This window comes from Pinus tabuliformis, chromosome 9 (assembly GCF_031772625.1).
Source record: "Pinus tabuliformis cultivar Carrire ecotype Pingquan chromosome 9, CPIR1, whole genome shotgun sequence".
NCBI lineage: Eukaryota > Viridiplantae > Streptophyta > Pinopsida > Pinales > Pinaceae > Pinus > Pinus tabuliformis.
The window spans coordinates 1,619,645,394-1,619,653,850 of NC_142307.1; positions in this window are offsets into that span (position 1 = coordinate 1,619,645,394).

An 8,457-nucleotide genomic window follows, 5' to 3' on the forward strand; every position below is an offset into this window, starting at 1 on the left:
ACACTATTACCTTTTTCTTCTTGATTTGTCCTTCTATCTTGATGGTTTGAGGAGTGGTAATTCCCGCCAATGCATTACAAGAAATGGTTGGATTCATTTCTTATTTATCTAGGCTTTGTTCCTGGAGTATATCCTCTTCTTTTGACCTTTCTTGCTCCTTTTCTTCTTCCTCTTCACAATCTATGTAGAATAATTTCTTCTCAGCACACTTATGACCTTTAGTGTATTTGCTATCACAACTGTAACAAAGCACTTTTGCTCTTTTTCTTCCAATTGTTGTGGTGTCAACCTTATAGGTTGTGGAAGACTAGGGGAAACAACACTTCCATCTTTATAGTTGTGAGTGGTATGCTTCCTGGTTGCCATAATTTTGCTTTCCATTTTTCTTGCTAACCTGAATGCCTTCTCTAATGAATCAGGTTCCCAAAGGTGAACATCATGTTGGATATTATCCTTTAAAGTCCCTATGAACACATCAATCCTATGCTCCTCTGGAATATTTTTTACCCTTATGTTCAATTTTTGGAACTCCTTAATGTGCTCCATTATTGAACCCTTTTGTTTGAGACTTATCAATTAGCTAAAAAAAGTGTTGCTTTTTGTATCCTCATAATGTGCTATCAATTCTTCCGTAAAAATTGCCCAAGTGATAATTTTTTTACGAGAGCAAAGCCATTGATACCATACAAACTGATTTGGTTCCAAAGATAAAGTTGCAATACGTACCTTTTGTGTGTTTTGCACATTATTGAGATCGAAAAATTGCTCCATTTGTAATATCCATGTTGCGGGATCCTTGCCATCAAACTTCCCCATATCGATTTTTGGAATATGGTGGGTCTTCATCCAACATTAGAGTCTATGAAATCATGATTAACATTTCTTTTGTTCGCATCATGAGTTTCCTTTACTACCCTTTCACCATTAGTAAGTATTTCTTGTAGAAAATTTGTCAAATCTATCTTCAAATCTACCATGTCTGTCTTCAAATCTGCCACGTCTATCTTCAAATATTTCTTCAAATATATCTTCAAATCATCCATCTTAGCTTCCACGACATTCATCTTAGCTTCCACGCCCTTTATCTTAGATTCCACGCCATTTATCTTAGCTTCTGTTAGCTTTTGTGAGAGTGACATTTGTTGCACTTGGTTTTGTAATTTTGATATATCATGTAGTATTTCTTCCTCTTCTTCATGAGTCATGCTAGAGCTTTCAGGTTGCTTACTAGGTGTTTACATTTTCTTTCCTCGGGGCATCAGTTACCAATAATAATGCTCTACTATGCCCTTTGAATTCCTTCAAAATAATTTTTCAAACCAAGCTTAAGCAAAAATTTAAAAAAATCTACACACCTTTTTTCACTTTGCCTCTGATGTATCTCTGTAATTTCATCCAATTCTAAAATTGTGACCTGCAGTAGCCCTCTGTGTCCTCTTTCCAATGCCACCAGTTTGATCCAAATTGGATTCTCCAAGGAAGAGTTATACCAAATCTCCCATAGTGACTTGATTATAGATTAGTTCAGTAGAGCAAACTTGTACGACATGCCACGTGTCCCTGTTTCGACCTTTGGCCTTGAAAAATTTATACAAGAAACTAAAGTCCGTCCTCTTTCTGTACCTTCTTATGAAATTTCAATCCTATGCTCAGAGTGAAAGTTATGACAATTTTCCCCAGGTCACCTGTTTGGAATGTAATTCAGGAGTCTGCAAAAAGATCAACTTCCTCAGATCATATCTCCGCAAATATAGCGCAAAAAGCTCTGAAATTCGGACCCGAGGTTCAGTGCGATTTATTCTCAAATGGGTTTTTTTTTTTCGCTTCTGAAACGTTGCAGAAAGAAAGTTATAGCGAAAATGCCACGATGACCTATTTGGAGCAGCGAAACCCTAGAATCCAAAGCTCTGATACCAAATGTTATGAAACCAGCTCACAAAAAGATAAAAAAGATAGATCAACGCCTTAGAATTCAGCCTCTTCGAGGAGGCAACCTCTTTTACATTACACAAATGAATGATTCCTTGATGATTAAAATGACAAAACCTCCTTTCTATATATAGGAGTCTAAGGAGTCACAATATAACCCAGCCGACCTAACAATAATAATATAAAGGCACAATAATAACAATATGGTGACAATAGGGGCACAACAATATTAATAAGGGATACAACTACAATAGTAATGCAGTAATCACTAGTATTGTGGGGACTTAACAAAAACCTAGATATCAAGAAAGCTCGATTTGTGGATGCGACGCGCTGCAGGCCCTGCTCCCGCCTGAACCCCTGTGCGCCTCTGCCCTCGCCCCCAGGCTCTGCCTGGTCGGGCCCTGCGCCCGCCCCTCGGTGTCTTTAGCGTGGACCCTCTTGGGGCCTGCTGCCCGCCGCTCTGATCCCTCGCGCTCTCAGCGGGCCTGCAATGGCAGGATCCGCTTCCCCCATCCCGGCTGCAGAAAACCAAGAAGAAATTTTCGCTTCTCTATTGACTGAACCATCGGATGCAAGACCGCGCCCCTCTCAAACAAAGTTTATAAAAAAGTTGGATGAAATACCAGAGGTGAATCTTCCCCCTTCTCTCCCAAGGAAATCGGCAATAGCTCTATCAGAAAGAGGACTCGTCGGCCAGTTTACTGGACTCTGGCCGTCCCCAAGAACAGTGCAAAAATGGGTGGAACGCAACTGGAGCTCTATGACCCAAGGAAAGATCGCCATCAGATTTTGTGGCCGCGGGTACTACACATTTCTGTTCGAATCGAAAGAAGACAAGAACCTTATCTTCCGCAATGGCCCCTACTTCATGGACACTAGGGGTCTATATCTGAATAGATGGACCCCGGATTTCGATCCGGAAATGGATATACCTAATGCTGTTCCTGTTTGGGTGCGCCTCCCTCACCTCCCACTTCACTGTTGGGGAGACGAATCGGTAAAGGCCATCGGCAACGCAGTAGGAAAATACATCGACAGATCAGAACCAAGAGAGAATATGCACGCATGTGCAAGGATCTGCGTTGAAGTCGACCTCGGGAAAGGACTGCCGGAAGCAATCAAGATTAAGGTGGACCAATGGGCGCATATCCAGCAGCTGGACTATGAACAGCTCCCCTTCAAATGCAAGGTATGTCATGAGTATGGTCATTTTGCCAATAGATGTAATAAGTTAAAAGCAAAAGAAATAGAAAACAACGAGGAAACCACAGAGGGAACTTGGGAACAAGTCAAAAGGAAAAAGTCCTCTTCTAACCAAGGCCCCAGCTCCACAGCTCCTCCTGAAACAAATCCCACTCCCCCCCCCCTCCTCCCCCTGTCTCATCCTTCCCATCATCCTCTAATCCCTTTGAATCTTTAGCAGGGGAAACCCCAGTATCCCCCCCTCAATCCCCTCGCCCAGCTTCTCCCCGTTCAAACCCTCCTCCCTCCCCTCCCCCCACCATCGAAAGAATCCTAACCCGAAACAAAGCAAAAGAAGCCAACCAACCATCAGATCCCCCGAGAAAAGTTGGCAGGAAAACAAATAAAGAACTCAGGGATGAAACAGCAGCAAAGGAAATGGCAACTGGAACACAGCAACCCTTGGACTCATATTTAGGAAGGCTAAAAGGAAGTGGCGAAAAAACAAAGGAGAGGTCTGGATCTCACCCCACAGTCGGTAAATAATGAATTTGGTCTCTTGGAATTGTAGGGGAATGGGCTCCTCCCTAAAGATGAAAGCAATCAAGGACCTATTAAATCAGGAACAGCCAGATATTCTCCTACTCCAGGAGACCAAAACCACCGAACAGGATTTTCTCCACCAAACTCAGCGATTTAAAAACTTCTCAGGTCTCTCCATAGGTTCAGATGGGGCATCAGGAGGAATAGGAACATTGTGGAACAAAAATAAGTGGGAAATCACCAACTCACACCAATGCTCTTGGTGGATCAGATCAGATCTAAAGTGTAAAAGCTCGCAGGAAATTTACCACATATACAATATATACGCACCCAACCATTACAGGGACAAAGCTAACTGCTGGAACACCATAGAAGAGGACATCAGCGTTCTCCAAAGCAGCAGGCTAATTCTCGGGGGAGATATGAATCTTATAAGGCAAGTGGAAGAAAAGTACGGAGGTATTTTTCATGCAGACCCCTCAAGAGATAAGCTAGAAACTATCATACAGCTCTTCAACTTGATAGATATACCTCTGTCAAATGGAAAATACACGTGGTCCAACAAGAGATCAGGCTCCCACAACATAAAGGAGAGATTGGACAGGTTTCTCATTCAGGAAGGAATAGCAGGCAACTTTCAGTCAATCAAGAGCAAAATAATCCATGGTTCAGCGTCTGATCATAAACCCGTGGTCCTCCTTTTGGATAAAGGTCCAAACCTCGGCCCTCTCCCTTTTAAATATAACAAAAATTGGGATCTCCACGAAGATTTCAGCACTCTCATACGCGAGCAATGGGCTAAAGAAGTCATAGGGTCGCCTTATTTCGTTTGGGAAACGAAGTTAAAACAGCTCCGGACAGCAATAAAGCATTGGGCGCGAGAGCAGGCAAAATCTGATAAGAAAAAGAAAACAGATTTGCTAGTAGAGATGGAACGCTGGCACAAAGAAAAAGAGCAAGTTCAATATACAGCTGAAGACCTCGAGAAGGAAAAAACTTTGTACAAGGAGCTCTATAGGCAAAATCGGGTCGAGGAAGAGGAGCAAAGAATAAGATCCCGCTGTTTATGGCTGAAGGCTGGGGACAAGAACACCTCTTTTTTCCACAATAATATCAAGACCAGAAGAGCCAGCAACCAAATAGACAAAATCGAAGTGGCAGGGAGGGAGCTGAAGGAACAAGAAGAAATAAAAAGAGCAGCCTTTAATCATTTTAAGGATCTCCTTACTGCAGACCCCCATCATCAAGACAGCGAGGCTTTCCTCAGTATTATAGAGAGCAAAATAAAAGATAACCACAACAACAAGCTTGAACAAGAGCCTTCAGAAGAAGAAATCAGAGAAGCCACCTTCAACATGCAGCAAGACAAGGCCCCTGGGCCGGATGGCTTCACGGTGGCGTTCTACAGGCAACATTGGGAAATTATAAAGAAGGACTTCGTGAGAATGATAAAAAACGCCTTCAGAAATCACAAGGTGGGGGAAAACACGAAATCCTCTCACATAGCTTTGATCCCAAAGGAAGCAAATCCAAAAACCTTTGACAGATTCCGCCCCATTTCGCTCTGCAATGTCTCATACAAGATAATCACAAAAATTCTCGCCAACAGATTAAAGGAATTCCTTCCCATCTTAATCTCTGAGAATCAGGGCGGTTTTGTTCCCAGCAGACAGATCATTGACAATGTCATTCTAGTCCAAGAAGCCATTCACAGCAGCCTCAATAGAGGAGAGCGGGGAATGATCATCAAATTGGACATGGCCAACGCCTTTGATCGGGTGGACCACTCGTTCTTAAGAGCAGTCCTTAAAAAATTTGGCTTCTCCTCCAACTTCATCAGTATCATCTTCGGGTGTATCTCCAATCCTTGGACAGCACCTCTGATCAATGGTCGCCCCAGCAGTTACTTCAGAAGCTCGAGGGGACTAAGGCAGGGTTGTCCCCTCTCACCTTTCCTTTACATTCTCATGGCAGAGACTCTGAGTGCCCATCTTGAAAATCTCCGCAGTAAAAAAGAAATTACGGGCATCCGCATTGAACGAGGATTAAAGGAGATTAATCACTCGCTTTTCGCGGATGACACCTTGCTAATCGGGGGAGCTTCTAGTCTAATGGCCAGGAGGTTCAAAAGAGTCCTGGACGCTTTCCTCATCGCTTCTGGGGGCAAACTAAACAACAGAAAATGTAAGATTTACACTTGGAATGTCTCCCTTCAGATTCAACAAAGAATATCTCAGATCCTAGACATTCCTTTACAAAGAAACTGGAGCTCCTTCTCTTATCTGGGCCTACCTTTGGCAAAAGAACACATTAAAGCAGAAGTTTGGACAAATCTTATTGAGAAGATGCGAGGTCTCCTCCAAAGTTGGGGTGCTTCCTGGTTGAACCTTGCTGGCAGAACCATTCTCATAAAGGCGGTTCTTTCAGGTCTCCCCATTTACCAGTATGCGGTCATCATGGCTCCCGCTAGTATTCACAAGCACATTGAGCTCATTATGAGAAGTTTCCTCTGGCAAGGGGGAAAACAAGACACAAAGAAATTCAGTCTTGTCAACTGGGAACAAGTCATCCTTCCGTATGAAAAAGGTGGCTTATCCATAAAAAAACCTAGTCTCTCCAATCAGGCTCTGGGGCTTAAACTAATCTGGAAGATCCTGTCAGGAAATGGCTCGTGGTGGGTGGAGATAATAAAAAGAAAATACCTCAGTGGCCAAGATTCCAACATTCTTCAGGATCCAATTATGGACAGGCCATGTACTCCAATGTGGAGATTGATCAAAAAAGTTTTGCCTCACTTCAGAGGAAATGTCTCTAAAGTTCCAGGTAGCGGAAAGAAGGTTAAAATCTGGGTTGACAGAATAATGGGCTCCAATCAACGAAATTCGCTTCAAGAATTGCAACCTCTTCAAGCATGGATGGAGGAGCGAAACATTCACACTCTGTTTGACATATCCTCTTGGTCTCAAAACAGGTGGCTCGGTTGGAAAGATCTTAATCTTCCTCCGGAGCTTCGAGACCTATGGCACAATCTGAGACTTTCTCTCTCTGGCTCTGCCCCTATTAATAAGGAAAAGGAGGACAGATACATCTGGGATACCTGTGGGGGAAGCTTCACAGTAAAAGAAGGCTACAAATCTCTGCAAAACATGGCACTAATAGCAAATTGGAATCTTCATAAGGCAGCATGGAAGAATGAATGCATCCCAAAGGTGAAACACTTCAACTGGGCCCTCTTAAAAGGAAAAATTCTAACAGCCGAGAACCTGAGAAAGAGAGGTATACAAGGCCCCTCGATCTGTTGTTTTTGTCGAGCTGCAGAAGAGACAATTCAACACATTTTCCTTAATTGCCCTTTCGCTCAAAGCTGTTGGGACCAGTTAGTTAGTCCTCTGGAAATCAATAGAAGATTTGATCAGGTAAACAACCTTCAGAGAAACTGGAAGAAAGAATATCCTTTGAACAGGAGAGGCAAGAATAACCTCATAAGAATTTGGAAATGTATCCCAGCTACGCTGTGTTGGAACATCTGGTTAGCTAGGAATAACTACGTTTTCAAAAATGGAAAGCCAACAATAGAAAGGATCATCGCCAAAACAATTGCAGGGATCTCAGAAGCTATCAGTACTAATCATATAGCCCTCCCAGATCAACAAAGTTGGACAAAGGAAGAGAAAGAATGGTATAACAGCTTCAATATCAGTCATTCACAAAGTTCCCCCCCTCAGCCTAAAGCAACGCAGAAGCACAACAATTGGAAACTTAGGGGAGAAAAAGAGGAAATAAACAAATGGATTCTTGCCCAGAACCGTCCCCTTCTTCTATTTGACGGAGCTTCAAAGAGCAATCCCGGGAGAGCCGGTGCTGGGGGTATAATTAAAGATCAGAAGGGGAACCTCATATGCAGCTACGAATGGGGGCTCGGAACAGCCAGCAACAACGTTGCAGAAGCATATAGCCTGTTACTAGGTTCCTCGATTCTCCATAAGCTTGGAATGCGGAATGCCTTAATCCTTGGGGACTCGGCAATCATTATCGCAGCAATGAATTCAGGCAAAGAATTCAATAAAACAAGCCTCAACAACATCAAAGAGCGGATAATTGACAATATCAGACACCTGGGGGAAGTCACTTTTATGCACGTGTTAAGGGAGAACAATGCAGATGCGGACTCTCTAGCGAACAAAGCGGTCAACCGGCAGCAAGGACAGGTCAATGAGAATGGCAGAAACTATGAAAGAGCAATCCCTTAAGAATCCTAGTTGTCTGACAGATTTCAGGATTAGCCTCTGCAGAATTTGTCAATACCCCAATCCCACTGCGGGCTCTACCCCACTAAATCCTCCCTTTTCTCTCATTTTGCCGGCGTCTCCCTTACACCTTGATCTCAGAGTATCTCTCCCTCATCCTCCTCGTGACTTCCCCTTCGAATTTGCAGTTAAACGTCCTCTCCACACTTGCGAACTCTCCCTCCTAAATCCACAATCGGATCTGTTTGCAGTTCCCCAAGCAAAATATCTCCTCCCCGACTGCCCCCTCCCGCTCCTTTATATCCCCCCTCCTTCCCATTCGTTTTTCACTCCTCTCTCGCATATCCAGTATCAGTTTGGGCTAGTGAAGTTCTCAGAGCAAGGAAGCTCTCTCAGCGGCAACAATCAGCCGTCCCCAGCACCCGACCACCTTACCAGCGTCCAGCAAGCAAGCCTCCAGAGTTTTATCGGCCCTCAGGCATTTCACTCAGCGCTCAGGTATAATTCCAGTATTCAGAAAATCGTTTTTATACTAATCAGTTTGCTCTCAGTC